Source organism: Antechinus flavipes, chromosome 1, assembly GCF_016432865.1.
Source record: "Antechinus flavipes isolate AdamAnt ecotype Samford, QLD, Australia chromosome 1, AdamAnt_v2, whole genome shotgun sequence".
In the NCBI taxonomy this organism is placed as follows: Eukaryota; Metazoa; Chordata; class Mammalia; order Dasyuromorphia; family Dasyuridae; genus Antechinus; species Antechinus flavipes.
This window is the reverse complement of record NC_067398.1, coordinates 700,160,206-700,181,694: the sequence shown is the minus strand read 5'-3', so window position 1 is coordinate 700,181,694 and position 21,489 is coordinate 700,160,206. Positions and strand designations below refer to the sequence as shown.

The window sequence follows — 21,489 nt, the reverse complement described above, 5'->3', positions numbered from 1 at the left end:
TCCAGTGGTCTTTGAAATGTATTAGGGAGCCGGGGACAGACCGAAAGGCCGCCCAGTGCCGTCTGTCTTGCTCCTGGCCTGACTGTTTGTGTGTGTGTGTGTGTGTGTAAATAGATCTAGGTGCATTGAGATCTCAAAGACGGGACCCCTCACTCCAAGGGGTAAGATCAGTTTTCATGCAGTGATTGAGTTCAGCTGGAGGCCAGCCTACATAGAAAGAACTGAAGATAAATAAAGCCCGAACCAATTCCAGTCCTGGTTAGGTGAGCGTTCACCAGACAGACGCACGGGACTTGGATGCACATATCTGAGCACACACACACACACACACACACACACACACACACACACACACACACACACACTTACTTTGTTTTTAGCCATCATAAAACTTACGACACTTATATGAGGGTGAAAGGTCGAGAGAAGGAGGGGGAAACATTATTTTCTGTTATTAATTACACCTGATCCATTCTTAAGGGGCTTGCGGTACCTTAGGCAAAATACAATCATATATTTGTGTATGTATGTGTTTTTTTTTTTTTTTTTTTAAATAAGGAAGCCTCCAGGATCACGAAGAGGGATTTGAAAGGAGACAAAGGAAGTCAGGCTCTGAGAGGGAGAGAATGAAAAGCAACTCTTCACACACACACACACACACACACACACGCGCGCGCCCCCCAGAAGCCAGGGCTGCCTTCTCAGCTATTTCCAAACTGATTCTGTACATTCTTGGGATAGTTAGCTCCCCGAATAAGAAAGGAATCGGAGGCACCAGCGCCCACCTCCCTAGCATCCGGTTACCTCCAATTTGTTGAAAGAAAAGGGGGAAAAGAGGCTGTGGATTAGGAGGGGGCACGCCTGGGATTCTGGGCCAGGATGGCCGGCCCTGTCAGACGCAGAGGGAGTAGTTACCCAGGAGAGACTTAGGCGTTCAAGTCCAGGACTAATTCAGCACATTCCTTCCCGCCTTCAGCTGCTTCGGGAGCCCGAGAGAGCTGGAAAGTCAGAGGTGGCAGAGTAAGCTCGGGGGATCAAATGCTCTTTAAGCAGATCATCCAGCCATGGGTGTCATTACCCGGAGGAATGTTGAGAGCACCGAGCCCACGGAGGCAGCCCGGCCCCCCGCTGCTTGGGACTGGGGCCGAATGTCTCCAAAGCCCCAAGTTCCTGCTGAGCTAAGGACTAAGGCTGGGGGAGGGAGGAGAATGGGTGGAGAGGAAGCCAGAGAAAAGGGGAACTCGAGGGGATAGAACCCACAGCAGCTCAGCTGTTCTCCAGCAGTCCATCTCCCACCTCCAAGCTTTTGCTTATGAAGTCCTCCAGGTTTCCGGACTGTACTCTTTCCTCATCTCTGCCTAGTGAAATCCCTAGATTTCATCAAAACCTAGCTTGGGAGCCACATCCTCTGGATGTTGACTCTCCCTCTTGATTTTTTTTTTTTTCTGAGGCAATTGGGGTTAAGTGACTTCCCTAGGGTCCTCCAGATATAGACTCCCCCTCTTGAAATTTCTTTCTTTCTTTCTTTTTTTTTTTTTTTTTTTTTTTTTTTTTTTGCTGAGACAATTGGGGTTAAATGACTTTCCCAGGACATGTTAAGTATCTGATTCCAGACTTGAACTCAGGTTCTCCTGACTTCAGGACTGGTGCTCTATCTACTGTGCCATCTAGCTGCCCCAGAATTTCTTTATATATAACCTTGTGTTTGCTTTAATTGGAACTGTGTAGAGAACAACCCTCCCATAGCAAAGAGTAAACTCTTTGAAGGCAGGAATCGTTTCATTCGTCTAAAAAAAAAAAAAAAAAAAAAAAAAGTTGTTGAATTTCTTTAACCTAATAGAGGGCCATCCAGTCATACTAATTTTACAGAGAGAAAAAAATCACGTAGGTAACGAACACCAAATCCTAAGCCAGAACTAAAGTCTCCTAAATCTCAACTCCCTGTGCTTTCCACTCCTAACAAATTCTCTTAGAACATAAACTCCCTGGAGGCAGACAGCTTTCATAGGATCTTATGTGAATAACTGGAAGGGACCTTAATGGTGGAGTAATCCAATTGCTTCATTTTATAAAAAAAGGAAATGGAGTTCCTGATAAACAGAAATGAAAAACAGCAGAATCAAGATTTGAATTCAGTTCCTTCCTCTGAGTCCACATACATCACCCACTCCACTGAACAGTACAAATTATTTTGGGCTCAGCAATATGATGGGTCTTAATAGCATAACTATATTAACATGAGATGATATAATATATGACATTATTTGTAATGATTATTATATAATGTGTATTGATTGATTGATAAATATGGACTGATGCTATTCTCTTAAAGGTGGTAGTGCAGATAGGAAGCCACACTTGATGCAAAAGAACCTTGGGCTTGAGTTTCACATCTACTACTCTTGCTGCCTCAAGAAAATAATTTGATCTCTCTGAGGTTTAGTTTTCTCAGTTTTAAAATGGGGATCATAATACTAGATAACATAATGAAGGGCTTTGTAAGCTCAGGGAAATCCACCACACATTTATTTAGCCCCTAACATGTGTGAGATACAATGTTAGGTTCTGCTGTCAAGTGGGAGAGATACGGATATAGATACAGGATACAGGATACAGATATAGAAATAATTCATTTTTGTTTTTTACTTGGTTTTTCTAGTATTTAACATGATGCCTTGAACATAGTACTGTAATTGATATTATATAATGCAATCATTATAAAAGAATGCCACACAATGTAATATATTATTTTTACATCTTGTAATGCAATTAAAACTCACGTGATCTAACTAATATAATGAAATATGATATGTTATATAAAAAGTAATATGCTATATAATAGTATATAATAATATATATGAGAAGCTAGGTGGCACAGGGGATAGAGTACCTCAGCAGAAATTAGGAAGGCCCATCTTATTGAGTTCAAATCTAATCTCAGACATTTACAGCTCTGTGACCCTGTGCAGGTCACTTAATCCTGTTTGCCTCAGTTTCCTCGTTTGTACAATGAGCTGGAGAAAGAAATGGTAAACTACTCTAATAGCTTTGCCAAGAAAGCCTTCCAAAATGGGGTCATAGTCAGATATGACTGAAAAAAAAATGACCCAATATGATAGCATATGATAATAATATATTAAATTCTAATTGATTGACTAATAAATACAGACTCCTGATATGCTTTGAAAGACAAGATGATGAGAATGGTTAAGGAGTCACATTTTTAATCAAGAGACCTGAGTTTGAAAACTGCCTCAAGCTCTCAGTTGACAGCAACTCATATTACTTCTCATTCTGTTTCCTCATCTGTAAAATGGAGATAATACTAGAGTAGATTTCTGAGGAGCTTGTGAGAAAGTGAAATTATTCTTTTGAGCCAAAAAGAACTAGGCTCAGATTCCCCTTAGATTGCTTCAGTATCTCTGTAATTTTGAGAGAGTTGCTCAGACTTTCAGTGATCTGAGTGATTCTGTGAGATGGTAAGTTAAAAAGAGGGTACTAACCTTCATTGGTAGAATTCCCTCACCTGGAAGTTTCCTATGCTAAAAGTCACCACCTGATAGCCTCTCCTTATGATGATTGTTTTTACTTGTACCTTCACTCCACCCTAATATTTTTAAATGATAAATGAATAAGTAATGGAAAGTAATTAATAAATTAATGATTTGGGGTAAATAAAAAGGAAAAGAGAGAATAGGGAAAGAGAGGAGAGGGAATAGGGAAGAGAGAGGAAAAAGAGGAGGAAGAGGAGGAAGAAGAGGAGGAGAAGGAGGAGAAGGAGGAGGAGGAGGAGGAGGAGGAGGAGGTGACTCGTAGTCCATATTTCTCTATCTGCCGATCGGAATGCTTTACTGTTTTTTTTCCGACTGCCAGGCATCCATGCCTGAGTGTGCTTCATTGGGAGTTCTGCCAATTAATCCTGGGCCTGGCTGCCTTTGATCCTCTTTCCCAGTCCATCATCTCCTCTCTGATTTAATCCTGCACAGCGGTCATGATGCCTAATTTGTGATAGCCCAGAAATGTCTTTGAGGCGCCCCGGCCTCTGCCCCCGGCTGGTGACTTGGAGGCTCGTGACAATGGAGGGGATCTGGGTGGGGAGGAGGAAAGGAATGCCAGGATCCTAAGAACTGGAAATTGTTTTTAAGGCCTTACATTTTCTCCTAAGTTTGGACTAACTTTTTCCCCAACCTGTCTGTCCCTAGGTGTTCATGTCCATGTGTGTGGAGGGGAGGGATGTGGGGGTGTACATTGCTGTGTGTCTCTTTGTCTAGCTGGCTGACTGGCTGGCTCCAAGTATTACTTTCTTGAAATTCTGAGACTGATCTTTTCTGTCAAATTCTTTAACAGCAGCCCCAGGGTATCTCAAAATCTTTGCATCCAAATCAGAGCTACCTCTATTACAATTTACAAGCACTTGCAAAGTGCCTACTATGTGCTAGGCATTGTGAATTACTTACCTTGCACCACCATTGGACTATTTCTCCAACCCACCTGACACTTAAAGACTTGGTCCCCAGAGAGTAACTGCTACTTTGAATTCTAGGAATTACTTTGTATCCTCCTAGCTTACCTTATACCCCCACTGGACCATTTCTCCAACCCACCTGATACTTAAGGATTTGGTCCCCAGAGGGTGACTGTTACTTTGGGTTCTAGGAATTACTTTGTATCCTCCTAGCTTACCTTATAACCTCTCTAGACTACTTCTCCAACCCACCTAACACTAAAGGATTTGGTGACTAGAGTAATTGCTACTTTGTGTTCTAGGAATTACTTTGTCTCCTCCTAATTTACCTTACATCCCCACTGGACTATTTCTCCAACCCATCTGACACTTAAAGATTGGTCCCTAGAGAGTAACTGCTACTTTGTGTTCTAGGAATTACTTTGTACCCTCCTAGCTCAGGTTACACCCCCACCTCCAACCCACCTGATGCTTAAGGATTTGTTCACCAGAGATTAACTGCTACCTTGGATTCTAGGGGTGACCCTGTGAGGCTGCACTTATAATACTATAGTTCATGAAGCTCCATATGTGCATTTTCATTAAAATAAATGAATAGATTCCATTTGGTCTCAGCAAAGTTATTTTGTTTTGTATTGTTTTTACACTAAGTGAAAATAGTTGCTACAAAAACAAACAAAAAAAATTATCCCAATAAACCTGAGAAAATGTCAAGGAAAATGATAGAGAGGCATTCATACAGGATATTTAATATGGAAAATAAAAGCAACTCACAATTCCAGGTATGGCAAGAAATGGAACTCCCTTTTCTCTTCAGTGTTCCCTCACAAGTCCCCTTGGGTCAGCAACACTGATGGGTAGTTTGCTCCAATTGGTTCCCAGGGTCTGACCAACTCTCTTATTTGCTGCTAGAAGTCTCATTCTTTGAAGCTGTGTTCTCCAATAATTATCATCTCTGGGTCTGTCTGGAGAGTATTTTTTTTTTCTTCTCTAAAAGAAGATGGATGAAATATCTCCTACAGTTAAATGAATCTAGGACAGAAGTTGATAATGAGTAGAGGACTCATGAAGTTGGAAAATGAGAAGCTTTAAAAAACTAGATAAAGTCAGGATATAAAAAGCTTAGTGAGGAGCAATTACACAAAGAGAATTTTGAACTCTGGGATTGTCTGTTTGGGTCAATGAAGTCAATCTGTGGTGGTATGGAAGCTGTCTGTTGAAATTCACATACATACACACACACACACACACACACACACTCTCTCTCTCTCTCTCTCTCTCTCTCTCTCTCTCTCTCTCTCTCTCTCCAAGAGCTTTTTTTCTCCACATGGGGGTAGAGAGAAAGTGTTTACCTTTCTTTGTTTTAAAAATTTACTTTGCCTAAACAATGACTTCCAAACCAATTTCAAACTCTACAAATCTGAGTAATTTAACTAATTACCATATCTACTTTCAATTACTAGGCAGAGCTGTACTTCTTAAAAATATTTTTGGGGAGAAGCAACTGAGGAACCAACATCCCTGGTGAAGAGGATAAATCTAACTCTGAGGTTTTGCCAAAAGACCTATATCTGATTAGGGACTTGAACTTAGCAAAAAGACAAAGGAACTTCCAAGTCCTTGGAAACTATTTACCAAAGGGAAAGACGAGTATTTATATTGGGAAAACTTTTCTGAGTAACAAATAGTAGAAGGGTGAAAGTCAAAATAGGAATGATTGAATGATCCTTATCATCACACTATCCCCTTAACACTGTTATCTAGAAAAAATAGAAAAATATTTTTTTTCTTTTTTTAAAACTTTACTTTTAACACACATTGCTTGTATCATGTTGGATGAGACAAATCAGAGCAAAAGGGGAAAACCATGGGAGATTAAAAAGTAAAAAAAAAAAAAAAAAAAAAAAGTAAACATAGCATGTGTTGATTTACATTCAGTCTCCTTCATTCTATTTCTGGATTCAGAAGACATTTTCTGTCCAAAGTCTTTTGGGATTGTCAATGCTGTAAAGTTACCCATACATATAACCTGTAAATAAAAGGCTATTAAAAAAAAAAAAAGTCTATTGGGATTGTTTGAATCACTGAACCACTGAGAAGAACCAAGCCTTTCATAGTGATCATCACACATTTTTATAGTTACTGTGTACATTGTATCCCTATTTCTGTTTGCTTCACTCAGTATCAGTTCCCATAAATCTTTCCAGGCTTTTCTAAAAATCAGTTTGTTTATCATTTTTTAATAGAATAATAATATTCCATTATCTTTATATTCCACAACTTATTCAGCCATTCCCCAATTGATGGGCATCTATTTATTTTCCAGTTCTTTCCTACTACAAGAAGAGCTGCTACAAACATTTTTGCATATATGGGTCCTTTTCCCTCCTCTATGATTTACTTGGGATACAAACCCAGTAATGGCACCTCTGGGCCAAAGGTTATGCACAGTTTGATAGCCCTTTGGGCATAGCTCCAAATTGCTCTCCAGAATGGTTACATTTCACAAGTCCACCAACAATGCATTAGTGTCCCAGTTTCTCACATCCCCCCCAATATTTTATCATTATTATTTCCTGTCATCTTAGCCAATCTGCATCTACTCTTTTACCAATTTTTTGCCACCACAAAAAGAGCTGCTACAAACATCTTTGCACATGTGGGTCCCTTTCCCCGCTTTATGATTTCCTTGGATACAGATCCAGTAATGGTACTGCTGGGTCAAAGGATATGAACAGTTTGGTAGCCTTTGGGGCATAGTACGGAAAAACATTCTAAGAAATCATCTTCTTTATTACCCATGAATCCAAAGAGAGGGAAACAGTTCTCTGTTCCTTTTTTCTCTTCTCAACCCCTCCCACACTTCCATGCCTTTGTCCCAAGCAGTAAGACCTGAGTGATATATCCATAGCAAGAATTGTGAATGCATATTTTTCCATTAAACCCAGCAATCGGTGGTAAAAAAAAATGAATCGGACTTCTTATTTCTTTAAGGGGTACAAAGGGGGAAGGAATTTGCAGGTTTATTCTAAGACACAAGACAGAGATATTTCTCCAACTGGAGGCAGAAGATGGCTCTTGATATTTCGCTTCTAGAAGGTAAGTTTGGCATCTGGGGTCGTTTTCTGGCTTAGATTTTTTTCTTCTTTTTAAAGAAAGTGTCTCTCTTTTAAGTAGCCCAGAGGGCCCCTTCTCCAATTCAAGACACCCTCTGTTAGGGCACACACTCCTTCCCATATGTCAGGGGTTGGAGCCAAAACACGTTTGGGGAAAAGCTGCCGGAGAAAGGGGAAGGAGCGGAGGGGGGATTGTCTAATCATTGCCGAACCTTTGAAAAGTATCTTGAGCAAATCGAGTTTGCCTAAAACTCATCCAGCATTTAACGTCTAATCGGAGTTGATGGCCTCTAATGTATCACATGCATGGGGGTAAATGGATACTTTCCCTTTAAAGGCCTGTTGATGTTAGGTGGAGGGGAACAACAGTTGTGATGATTCAGAAACTCAGAATGAACCCAATTAATCAATGCTGAGATGATTTGAATCATGTGGCGTATGCTTGGTCACCTCTCTGATATCCTATCCTCATCCCCCAACCACCCCACCCCCCCAGACGGAGACATGATTGATGTCAACTGTGACCACCACATTTCCAAGCCTGGGCCAAAGAAGCTAGTTGGACAGAGACACAGATTGCATCAAAACTCTGATCCCCAGATCACTTTCAGAGGGGACCAAGGCTGAGGGGCCAGCTGGGAGGGCGTGGTCCTACCTTTAGGTGATGGTGGGCCGCTGGCCCAGCAGCCTGCCCAGGGAGAGGGGCGGAGGGGGGAGGTGAGGAATGCTCCCCAGGAGGGGCCTGTGCATAGCTGGGCCAGGCCCCAAAGCACACTAGCTGGGTCCTGAGCACGTTCCCAGCCATGGCGCTTTTTTTTTTTTCTTTTAGTGTAAAAATAATCTCCCAGGCCATCCCAGAGTTGTTAGAGTTGCAGCCAGTCATGTCTGTCCTGGAACTTGGCAGGAGACAGCGGAAGAAAACTGAAGACTCATAGATACATGGAGAGAGAGAGAGAGAGAGAGAGAGAGAGAGGAGAGAGAGAGAGAAGAGAGAGAGAGAGAGAGAGAGAGAGAGGAGGAAGAAAGAGGAAGGGAGGCAGGGAGGGGGGAGGGAGGGAGGAAGGAAGGAAGGAAGGAAGGAAAGAAGGAAGGAAGGAAGGAAGGAAGAAAGAAGGAAGGAAGGAAGGAAGGAAGAAGGAAGGAAGGAAGGAAGGGAGGGAGGGAAAGAAGGGAAGGAAGGAAGGAAGGAAGGAAGGAAGAGAAAGAGAGAAAGAATCAGAAGGAAGGAAGAGAAAGAGAGAAAGAATCAGAAAGAAAGAAGGAAGAAAGAAAAAGAAAAAGCACTTTCTCCCCCCCCCCACTTTCCCTCTCTTGCCCAGTCTCCAACTCTCTACCCTGGGTTCCTCCTCTTGCTCTGTCTGTCTAATTGCTGCTGTTTGGGAATAGAGATTGGATGGGAGAGGGGGTAAGACACAGACATAAGGTCCATTTTAAATTTTCAGGGAGCTTGGATCCAATCTCAGTTTTTCATAGAAAAAAAAAAAAAGCTTAATACTAGAAATAGGGTCACCCAGGAATTCAGAGACCATCTCCCTCTGTTCTCCTACACACATTCCCTATCACTTTTTTTTTTAACTTCCCAACAAAAATGGAGGAGGGAAGGGAATTAATATTTATATAGCAACTACTATATGTTAATCACTGTGCTAAGTACTTTTTACAAACTATCTCATTTGGTCCTCACAATAACCTTTGGAGGTAGTGTTGTACCCATTTTATAGATAAGGAAAGAGAAATAATCCTGAAGAGAGAATGTGAAATATGGAGAGGCAGGATGGACTAATATAGTAGAAAGAATGATGAACTCAAAGACAGGAAAAAAGTGAGTTCAAAATGTGATCCTAATACTATCTGAGTGACCACCATAAGCAAATCATTTACTTCTTTGAGCTTTAGTTTCCTGATCCATAACATGAAAAAAATAAGGCTTGTTCTGCTTAGCTGTATATTGTATAAATGTGATTAGTTCTTAATTAAATGTATCACTTGCTTTAGCTATTTTATTTTCTAATGCTTTCATTTTATTCCACTTGCTATTTCCCTTTCCTCCCTCCTTCCCCTTCCCTTCCCTTCTTTTCTTTTTTGTTTGACAATGTTCTGACAAACATATTTGGGAAACTAAGGAAAATTAATTTGAACCAGATGATAGAGTGATATAATGGAATAGCAGGAAATCCAATAGAGAAAGATTAAGGATTTGTTGAGATAGGAGACTATGGGGAGCCATAGTTGAGTTCTGAGCAAAGCAGTCCTATTATTGGGATGTTTACAGAAGAGAGGAAGGAGACAGGGAGGGTGCCAACTAGGAGGATATCCTCTTGGGCAAATTGGGTTAAGTGACCTACACAGGGTCACTGAGCTAGTAAGTATCTGAGACTAGATTTAAACTCGATTTCATGTGAGATCCTCAAAGAGAATGCTGACCATAGAAATGAGACAAGGAAGATGCTAAATTGGAGGACATTTCGGGGGAGAGGGGTGTAAAAATAATCTCCCAGTTTCATTCTTTATTTCTATACCCTTGTCATGAAACACAGTTCCAGGCACATGGTAGGGATAGGGGATAAGGTCTGGAAGTATGATTTCAATCACAAAGTGAACTCCTGGAAGAAGAAACTTCCTCCACTAATGAGGTCAGCACCTTCTCTGCAACTTAGAATCTTAGAGTTGTCTACACTCTAGATTTGTCAGATATTAAGTGACTTCATGCAGATACTATTTGTCAGAGGAGAAACTGGGGTCAGGGTCTTTCTGCATCTGAGTCCAGTTTTCTGTTCCAATAATAGGCATTTAATAAATGCATTTTAATTGATTGAATAAAAAGGTAAAACTCGACAGAGACTTGGTAGTATATGGAACCTCTAAGAGAGCTGTGCTTGGAATCAGGAAGATCTTCAGATCTTATCTCAGATACATATAACCTTAAGCTAATGACTTCAACTCTCTCAATCTCAGTTTGCTTCTCTGTAAAAATGGGATAACCATAACCTTTACCTCACAGCTTTTGAAGCTCAAAGGAGATGATGATGTGTAAGATGCTACACATTTCAAGAAATTGTTTTTTTCCTTCCTTCTTTTTCCCCTTTCTCCAACTGACACTCTTCCCCCTTCCTCTCTTCCCTCTAATTTCCTTTTTCTCTCATTTTTTTTTCCATCACATACTCATAATTCTTCACCTCCCCGTTTCTCTTCCTGCCCCCTTCTCCCCAATCCCTCAGTAACAGAAGAGCCTATGCACTCTCTGTGCCTGTACTATTGTCCCAGCTGATGTCAGAAGTGCTTAGGAAAGGGGAAGTGACTTCCACCTGTTAATTTTTAAGTTTTTTTTTTCAGTTGTATCCAACTCTTCTTGATCCCCTTTGGGGATTTCTAGCAAAGATAGTAGAGAGGATTGCCATTTCCTTCTCCAACTCATTTAACAGATGAGAAACTGAGGTAAACAATGTTAAGCAATTTGCCAAGGTTCATCCAGTTAATAAGTGTCAGGCTGAATTTGAACTCAAGAAGATGAGTCTTTTTGACTCCAGGCCCATCATTGCTGACCAAAGAATAGTTTTTCCACATTGACCAGAATTGTTCCTGGAAAGAGCTAAGTCCCTGACTGAATTATGGTCTGCCCCAAGCCCAGAATCCCCCGCTGCTTACCAGCTCATGACTTGACTGGGAAAACCATCTGGTCTCCACCATCTCCCCTCTGCCTTCACCCTGCATCTGGTTCTAATGCAGTAGTTTTATTTCTACTCCTCAGTATAATATAAACTATACTGTTGTATAGTTGATTCCAGTTTGGCCTGTCAACCTTGCAAGACTTTGGGGAAAGGAAGGTACCTGAAGCCCTGAACACAAACACCTTAACTACAACCTCACTTTGCAGGGATTCTCCACATCTGCCTCTCATCTTCCACCTCCTCCAAATCTAACAAACTCTGCTCATTTTGGACCCCTGGGGAGACAATGGTCTCCAGGAGAAGGCTTAGTACCTTTTCCATTCTTTCAAGCTTCTGTCTCTGCCTTTGGCTCTTCCTGGCTTCCCCTTCCCACAAGTCTCTCTGTCTTTGACTGTCTCTCTCTTTGAAGCAATCACATGTCTCAGTGCATCCAGGACAGGAACCAGAGTGATTGGAGCTTATTTCACTTCAGACACTTAGTAGGATGATCTTGGGCAAGTCACCTTATCTGTTTGCCTCAGTTTCCTCTTTCTATAAAATCGAGATAAAGATCCCCAAAGATCTTTTGTGAGGATCAAAAAAGATGATATTTGGTTTTGTTGTATAAGACTGAGACAAAGGCATTTAACAAATGCTTATTCCTTTCCCTTTTAACACTATCTCTGTTTTTCGTTGGGTGTATGTGTCCCTTTTTTTCTATATATCACTTTATCTGTCTCTCATCCTCTCTCTCTTCTCTCTGTCTCCCTTCCCCCGTCTCTCTTCCTCTCTCTCTTTCTCTTTGTCTCTGTCTTTCTCTGTCTCTGTTTCTGTCTGTGTGTGTTTTCTTTCTCCTCCTCTACATTTTCCTTCTTTTTGTCATTTTTCTTCTTTCTCAGATAATTTTGTGTGAACCGGACTTTTGGACAATCTGGTAAAGCATAGGGTCCCCTTCTCAGAATAATGTTTTTAAATGAAAAAATAAAATACGTAGGATTACAAAGGAAATCAATAATATAAAATATAGCCATCAAAGTATTTTCAAAGAAACAAGTTCACTGTCTTTGTGATTACCTCTGGCTTTGTGAGTGTGTCTGCATGTCTGACTCTGTCTCTGTCTCTCCTTTCAAAGGTGATGGTGATGTTAGTGCTGATGGGGGGCCTGGTGGGGGTGTTGATAGTGAAGCTGATGTTCACTAAGCTAAACCATCTGCTTTGGGGAGAAGCCTCTGGGTCACCTGTCATTTCTCTCTAGTCTCCAAGAGAGCTGAGAAAACCAGCCCCCTCCTCCAAGAGACTTAGGGAGTTCCCCATTTCCCTCCCACACTAATGTTTCCTGTCCAGCAAGAACTAGAGCCTGGATTTTGATGGGCTAACTTCCACTGTGGAAGAGGGATGATGTCAAACGGGCTGGCACTGTCGTTGGACAGATGCTCCAGTAGTCCCATAGAGCCCTGGGCCATCTCTGGGGGTGTAAAAGGTGGTCACAAGCAGAAGCAGGAGAATGCTTTTTCTAGAGGAAGAGGATTAAGGAATCTGGAGCTGGGGGGGGGGGGAAGAGGGGCACGTGTCTTTGGTACTCAAAATATCATTTCAATCCCAATCACAGCCTGCAAGATGGTCCCTCCCCTGTGCTCAGATTGACAGTCAATCTGCCTGCAGGGTCATATCCGTACTGGGAGGGTCAGTTCGACTGGTGCCCCAAGGGGAGAGCCTGGGTATGTCACCAGTGGGTGTATATGTGTTTGTCCATGCCTCCAAGTTGTGCATTAACACTATGTGCATCCCAATATGTACACACCTTTCTGTAAATGTGTTTCTGTGCGCTAGGATTTGTGGGTGGTATTCAAATCAATTCAACAACTCAACATTTATTATTATTATGTGCAAAGGCCTACTATGGGAGAGAGAGATAAAGACAAGATTGAATTTGGCCCTGTCCTCAAGGAGTGTGCAGTCCCCTAACACTCCCAGTCTTAATCATTTTTTTGTTTGTTTTTTGTTTTTTTTTTTTCCTTATGGATCAAAGTTCTTAGGTATTGACATCAGTGGAGGAAACTCCATTGATAAAGATTTCTCGATATCTGCTCTGTGACTTGGAGGCTTAAAAGGGCCATCTGGTATACACAGAGCTTAAATGACTCATCCAGAGCCACAGTCTGGGACATTTCTGACAAAAGAGATCCTGGGTCTCAGCTTTCCCACAAAGAACCCAGCAACGGGAATGGCTTTCTGGGATGCTGTGCTGAGGGTCTGGATCCTCACTAAGGCTCCAGTGGGTACAATTCCCCTTGAAATAATGGAATTGCTTCTTTCAAAGCCCTCCACAGGGGAAGCCCCCTATGCTAAGGCCTTTCCTGCTCCTCCTATCCTCCCAGCTGTTGGTAGTGAGCTCTTCCTCTTCCAAATCCAGCGGCATATCTTGCAGACATACTTATCAGTGCATGAATCAGGTAGTCAGTCAATTAGCATTTTAGTCCCCGCTAAGTGCCAGGCTCTGTGCTAACTGCTGGAGGCAGGGAAACTTAGAAGATCTGAATATCAAGGTAGCTAGGAACTCAAAAAAACCTGCCTTGGTTACATACTGGCTGGGTGTCCCTGGGAAAGTTATTTATTCTCTAACTCTAAAAGTAGATTTAGTGCTGATCTACAATAGTGGAGGGAATTTACTCACTGGGAACTCCCCCATGTCAATAATGTCACAAATAAGCTCATATTTTTTATTTTTTTTCATTTAATGTATTTAAATTCCCTCCACTATTGTAGATCAGCACTAACTCTAAAAGTAGATTTAGTGCTGATCTACAATAGTGGAGGGAATTTACTCACTGGGAACTCCCCCATGTCAATAATGTCACAAATAAGCTCATATTTTTTATTTTTTTTTAATTTAATGTATTTAATCTTTATGAAACATACCCTTCTTGAGGGCAGGTACTCTTGTTTGTACTGTTGTAATCCAAGGGTCCAGCACCATGCTTTGAACCAGGCAGGACTCAATTCCCCTCTGCTGAATTGAATCAAAATGAAGGTGGAGAAATAAAGAAGGTAGACTTTTTTTTTCCTTAAGAACTGTGGGCAGAGAACATGAATTCCAAGCCTGAATGCCACTTCACCTACAAAGACTCAGTTTCCTTTTTTTTGTAAAATGTCAGTAATGACTGGATGACTCCTACAGTCCTTGTGGTACTATCTACTGGAGGGGGGTGGGGAGAGAAGATGCATCTGTCCCCATCAAATGTAGGGAAGGAAAAACCAAGACCCATCACTTACATGTTAGAAAAGGAAATCAATTCATCAAAGGGAATCCATGTGGAAATACAATTAGGAGAGGGTCTGAGGACCTCAGTTTCCTTCTCTGTGAAAAGAAGGCAGTAAGCCAAAAGACCTGTAAAGACCCAATTCTGACTGCCTACTCTCCTAGGATGTACACAGACACACACAAATACATATCCATGGACACACACCTTCTCAGGCATGGGAACAGAGATATTTGCTCCTAAGACTCACGGGTTTAATGACAAAAGCTCCTTTGCTGAAAAATAAAATGAAAAGCCTTCCAAATTCCCAGAAGCCAGAATGAATGTACATCAATTTGGTTTCCTGTCCAGAATCTCTTACAAATCCCATTTGCTGTTTTTTTTTTTTCCCCTGTCCTTGCTCAACTTTTTTTTTTTTTTAAATCTCCCCCTTCCTTCCCCATCCCTCCTCCCTCTTCCCCCCTCCTTCCCTGGCTTCCATCCCTTCCTAGCCTGCACATTGTCACTCAGCGGCAAAGCCCGGTCCAATGTGGGCTCCTTTTGTTCGTTCAGCCCCTCTCCTAATTGTATTCCCAAATGAATTCACTTTGATGGATTTACTTCCTTTTATAATTTCCAAGTTATGGATCCTGGTTTTGCCTTCCCAACACTTCATAGGGACAGACGCGCCTCCTCCCCCCCTTCCAGGCCTCTTCCCCCATCTCCCCCTTTCCCTTCCCCTTTCTCTAGGCCTCTCCCCCAGCCCCAGTTCCCTCCTACACACCCCAGCCTACCCCACTGCCTCCTTCTCCTTTCTCTCTCCCTATCTCCCCAAATATCTCTGTCTGCCTCTGCCTCTCTCCCTGAGAATCTTTCTATCTCCCGGCCTACCCCTGCTGTTTCCCCTTCTTTCCTGTCGTTTCCTCCTGATCTCCCTTCTTTCTTTACTCCCTCCTCATCTCTTGCTTCCTCTGGCCTCTCTATATTCTCTTCCTCTGGATCTTCTCCCAATCTTTTTCTTCCCTCTTTCTGCTTCTCCCCCTCTCACACATGGTAGTCCACATTATTTCCCAGCTTTCATCTCCCCTCTATCCAGACAACTCCTCTTTCTCCCAGCCTTAAATTCCCCATAATCTCTATATCTATTTTTCTCTTCTTTTTCCGTCTCCCACCTCCTCCCTCTTTCTTCTTTCTCTTTTTCTCCACCCCCACCTCTTACTTTCCTTCCTTTCTCAGACTCCTACCCCCTTCCCAAATCTGCCTGCTCCAGGGCCTTTAGCCACCCACCAAATAGAGAGATATGGGTTTCCATGTGCATTTTCCTAGAGGGAAGGGCCCAAAGTGTCAGAGGAAAAAAACAAACTCATTTACGATTGTTTTCTGAAAATCTGAATGTAAAAGCTTCCCAGTGTGACTGTTTGCAGTAGAAACAAGGGTGCAAAGTCACTCCTTTTATAGCTCTGAAGAATGACTCGTGAGTGAGCTGGGGACAGCTCCACCCAATGACTGTCCTGCAATCTGCCACCTCTGGATTGGGGGGCTGAGCACAGAGCCCTCATTAGAGATGGGTTTTCAGGATTCAAAAGGAATATTTTAAATGCTTCTATCCTGCTGGGGAGCTTCTCTCTCATTTCTTCTCTAAAAAAGCCAGTCCTTATCCCTGGCTTGCAGAAGATAGATAGAAATTCCAAAGATTCAGTCTCTTTGTTAGACATGAGTTAGGTCCCTCAGCCTGAATGCTCCAGAGAATACTGGACTATTCTAGCTGTTCCTCATGGAAAAGAAAAAAAAAATAGCAGAGGATTTGAAATCATATCTGCCATCCATTCACTGGTTGTGTGAACCTGGATATAAGTCCCTTCCCTTCTGGCTGGGCTAGCTCATTAGGGAGTTTTATCTTGCCCTCCCAAAGAAATCCTCTAGTAAAAAGCATGATGAACTTCTAGACCCCCCAACCAGTGACCCCTGAGTCTGGACCCACTCATGTGTGTTCCCAAACCTTCTGAAAACTTTTCTTCAGAATGTTAAGAATGGCAAAGATCAAAGTGGGAAGGAATAGATTGGGAGAGAAAGGTGAAGGGGGGAGGGGAGGTAACAAAATTTTTATAAAGAGAGATTAGGCTAATCCTATCACATTACAGGTGAGGAAATTGAGGCACAGGAAAGGTGAAAGATTTGCACAAAGTCACACAGAAGTAAAAGTCAGAATTTGAACCCAGGCCTGGAAACTTTTAAAACTAGGGTTCTTGGGGGCAGGTAGGTGTCATAGTGGTTAGAGCACCAGCCCTGAAGTCAGGAGAACCTGAGTTCAAATCTGTCCTCAGACACGGAACACCTAGTTGTGTGACTCTGGGCAAGTCACTTAACCCCAATTGCCTCAGCAAAAAATAATAATGATGATAATAAAATAAAATAAAAAATAAAACTAGGGTTCTTATTCCCAAAAGATCATAAAGGAGGGAAAAGGAGGGAAAAGGACTCACATGTGCAAAAATGTTTGTGGCAGCCCTTTTTGCAATGGCAAGAAACTACAAACTGAGTGTCTGCCCATCAATTAGGGAATGGCTGAATATGGAATACCATTGTTCTATAAGAAGAGATGAGCAGGATGATTTCAGAGAGGCCTGGAGAGACTTCCATGAACTGATGCTGAGTGAAATGAGCAGAACCAGGTGATCATTATACATGGCAACAGCAAGATTATATGACAATCAATTCTGATGGAAGTGGTTCTTCTCAACAATGAGATGATTCAGGTCAGTTCCAATGATTCTTGTGAGGAAGAGAGTCATCTAAATTCAGAGAGAGGATTGTGGGAACTGAGTGTGTATCACAACATGGTATTTTCATTTTTTTGTTGTAGTTTGCTTACATTTTGTTTTCTTTCTCATTTTTTTTTTCCTTTTTGATCTGATTTTTCTTGTTCGCCAAGGATAATTGTGGAAATACGTATAGAAGAATTGCAAGTATTTAACATATATTGGATTACTTGGTGTCTAGGGAAGGGGGTGGGGAGAAGGGAAAAGGGGGAAAAATAGAATACAAGATTTTGGAAGGATGAATGTTGAAAATTATGCATGTATATATTTTGAAAATAAAAAAGCTTTAATTTAAAAAAAAAAACAGGGTTTTTTCCCACTTTCTTCACTCTATTTATTAACCCCTCACCCCAACCCTCAGGGCTAAAGGGTGAATTATGGTCACTCCAGCCAAGCTAGGACAAAACCCTTAGGTTTCCTGCCTTATGGGCTTTTGGAAGAATCATGCCCGAATTAGCCCAGATAACCTTCCTCCCTAGCTGCAGCCAGGCCAGGCCCAAGAACCGGGATTCGCCTGCTCTGATTTCCGGGGAGCTTCATCAGGGTTCCAACCCCTTCGGCCACGCGCCGCTGAGAACTCTCCACTTACACGGGACAGGAGTTGAGGTAATGATCTAAATTATTTATTTCTTCTCCTGCGATTTAAAATAAAAATGATCAAGTCTTCAGTTCTTGGATGTTCCGGGTGGGATTTTCACGTGACCCTGGATTAACTGTCTAAATGGATTTGAATTCTCCAGGTGTCCTTCCTCCCTCCCTGGAAAGGGGGAGGGAGAGCAAGCAGCAGAAAAGGCCGCTGGGGGAAATTCCACGGAGAGGGGAAGGCGGAGGGAGACTCCGGCGCTGAGTCTGAGGAAAGCGGAGGGAGCGAGGTGTGTAGTCCCCGGGAAAGGGCGTGTCTGGGCCGCGCCGGGGCGGCTGCGCTCCGGGCTGCTCCCGTCGCTCCCTCCCGGGAAGAAAATTCTTCAAACGTCTTTCAATGGGAGGCTTCGAGCCCGCGAAGGAATTTCGTTAATGCTTTTCTCCCACTGGGGAACTGCATTTCCACTTCTCCCCTAACAAGCCAGTCCTTGCCCCTGGTTTGGGGGAGGCGGGTAAAGGCGGCGGAGTTGAGGGCTCCCGGTTACATTTGGGCTAAACGCCAAGGATGGGGAAAGAGGCGGGGGCGTTCTGTGAGGAAAGGGGGGGGGGGGGGAAGCAATGACCCGTCTCCTTCGTACAGACCTCGAGCTATAGAACGTCACCCGGACTTTGTTCGGACCCTTACCAAGGGCCCGCCCCGGGAGCTCAGAAATAATGTTACGGATGAGGAAACTGAGGGTCCAGAAGACATGGATTTGCCTGACTTTTTCAAGTGTGACGTGTCTGGGCTTCGAATCCAAACCTCTGCTTTCAAATTCCCTTCTTTTTCCTCGATGAAAAGTCTCTCTGGCCTCATTGCCGCCCCCCTCCCCCCCCCCCCTCATTTTCAAAATGAGATTTCAAGAGATTCCCAGATGTGACATTTTGGTTACTAAAGCCCCTTTCAGTTCTATTTACATACTAAAGTCTGGTTTTCTATGTTCCCAAATCTGCCCCGGAATCCCCATGCACAAATTCTCTATTCTGAGACACTCTCCTACTTATGACATCCTCTGTTCTAAGGCGCCTCCCAGCTCTGACATCTCCTGTTCTAAGCCCCCTCTTCTGACATTTTATGTTCTAAGCTCCCTCCCAGCTCTGACATGCCCTGCTCTAAGGTCACTCCCAGCTCTAGCATCCCCTCAGCTCTGATATTTTATGTTCTAAACTCCCTCCCATCCTTGGCATCCCATTTTAAGGCCCCTCCAATTTTTGACATCCCCTGTTCTAATGTCACTCCCAGTTCTGACATTTTATGCACTAAGCTCCCTCCCAGCTCTGACATTCCCCTGTTCTAAGGCCACTCCCAGCTCTGACATCCCCTGTTCTAAAGCTTCTCCACCTTTTGACATTCCCCGTTTTAAGGCCCCTCCAACTTCTGACATCCCCTGTTCTTCCAATTCTGACACTTCTCCTAAGGAACCCGAAGCACTGTTACTCTGTTCTAAGGGCCATCTCATCTCCAGCACAGTAGACGTCTATCTTTCCAGCTATAACTTCCTATAGCTCTTTCCAGCGGGCGCCTGGCAATGCTTTGGCAAAGAGCACAGAAAGCTCCCCACAGCTGTCCGACAAATTTCAAAGGAGGAACTTTGGCCAAAGTTAAATTTGGTTTTGTTTTCCTGTGAGTTGTGCATAGCCCAGAGCGCTCCGAATCAATAGTGCTGGGGGTGGGGTGGGGTGGGGTGGAATAGGGGTAGGAAGCCTGGCTCCAGTCTCGCCAGGCCAGGATCCAGTTTTAAAAGCCGCTCATAGATTCGGAGAATTCGGTTACACTCGATCCCCGAATCTCACGTGAAAAACGAATGGGGACAGCAAAATTCTGCCAGAACCTAAGGCAAACAAGTGCCCCAGAACCATTAAAGGAAACGTGGTGTTAGTGAGATACCCATTAAATATCCTGGAGTTCTAATTTGAGCGAGATATCAAGTATTAAGTGCCAAGCACTGTGCTGGGCGCCGAGAAACCCGAGACAAACAATCCCTGCCTTCAAAGAGCTTATAATTTAACTGGGGAGACGAAAGAACTACATAAATATATAAGTAACCGCTTTGGGGCTCAGTTTCTTTTGCTGTAAAATGGCCAAATCAGTCTTAAACTGAGGTTCTTTGCCTTTTCTGTGTGTCACGGATCCCTTTCTATGATTGTCTGAGGAAGCCTTTATAAAACCGCTGAGAGGAAACATGTTTTTTAATTTTTTTTTCTCTCTCTCTGTTGTTGTGGCGTCTGACTCTTTGTGATCCCAATTGGAGTTTTCTTGGCAGAGACACTGGAGTGGTTTGCCATCCCTTCTCCAGCTCATTTTATAGATGAGAAAACTGAGGCAATCAGGCTGAAGTCCAGGGCCACATAATATTTACCATTTTACTAATCTATTTAGATGAGATCAGATTTGAACTCACAAAGATTTCCAACCTGAAGCCCATCGCATTAATGTTACAAAGAAAATCAATTATTTTGAAACAGGATTTTTTTTTTTTTTTTAAGTTCAAGAACCTAGGTCTGGATAGATGTGAAGGCTTGAGAAGTCCTTTCACTTCAAACTTTAAAGAGTGTTAGAAACGTGTCGAGAACTGGCGATTTCTGAGATTTGAGAACCCGTAGTTAACCTACAGTCTCCTGAGACACTTGAATGACTGTTCTCCTGAGAGAGAGAGAGAGAAGAGAGAGAGAAGAGAGAGAGAGAGAGAGAGAGAGAGAGAGAGAGAGAGAAAGAAAGAAAGGAAAGAAAGAAAGAAAGAAAGAAAGAAAGAAAGAAAGAAAGAAAGAAAGAAAGAAAGAAAGAAAGAAAGAAAAGAGAGGGAGGAAGGGAGGAAAGAAGGAGGGAAGGAAGAAGAAAGGAAGGAAGGAAGGAAGGAAGGAAGGAAGGTTTATTATGGGTACCCTAAAGACAAAAATAAGTCAGTCCCTGTCCCCCAGAAGCTTCCACACAAGCCTCGCTTCATTTCGGAGGTCCTATGGGTCCACTCGTCCCTTTCATTTTACAGAAGACAATGAAAGGTGACATCCCAATGTAGAAAGTGCCAGGTGAGAGATTCGAACACAGCTCCCTCTAGCTCGAAGACCCTGCTTTCTCTACGCCACCCTGGCGTTCTCCACGTCGCTTCCTGCAGCCCAGAAATAGACATTAATTCGATTTCTTTCCTGTAATCAAAGGGAGTTCTTCGCGAAATGACTGATTAACGTTCCGGGCTGGTTTTCACTGCATCCCCAAACTAGCTCCCGGATGCGGGAGCGGCCCCGCTCCCCCTACACTCCGCCAAGCCTCGCTGATCGCCACTTGACATCTTCGTCCCCCTTTTCCAGAACCACGGAGAGGAAAAGGCAGAGGGAGCCGGAGCTGCCCGCCCCTCTCCTTTCCTTCCCGGGGGTACCCGCGTCCAAGCCAATCCCCCCCAGCAGCCTCGACTCCGGGGCGGCGATGTTAAATACGGCCCTTTTAATCAGTGCCTAATCCCCCTGACGCTTTTAAACTAGGCTGGGCCATTAACCTCGGGCCCGCTCTAACTCCCCCAAGCTACATCTGCTGCTCGGCTCGGGTCACCGCAGGAGGATTACGCTTTTGCGCAGGGGAAAGCGAGA

General features: G+C 43.1%; 1 long non-coding RNA gene across 1 annotated transcript in view; it reads right to left on the bottom strand.

Annotated features, from left to right (window-relative positions):
• Positions 1 to 354: 354 nt before the first annotated feature.
• The window catches only part of LOC127545513 (uncharacterized), a 53,333-nt gene continuing 32,198 nt past the window's right edge, over positions 355 to 21,489 (bottom strand). Inside the window, exons 2-3 of the long non-coding RNA XR_007949676.1 lie at positions 5,240 to 5,455; positions 355 to 998 (exon numbers count right to left, since the gene is read on the bottom strand). This is a non-coding gene — a long non-coding RNA (uncharacterized LOC127545513). The remainder of the gene's footprint in view (positions 999 to 5,239; positions 5,456 to 21,489) is intronic.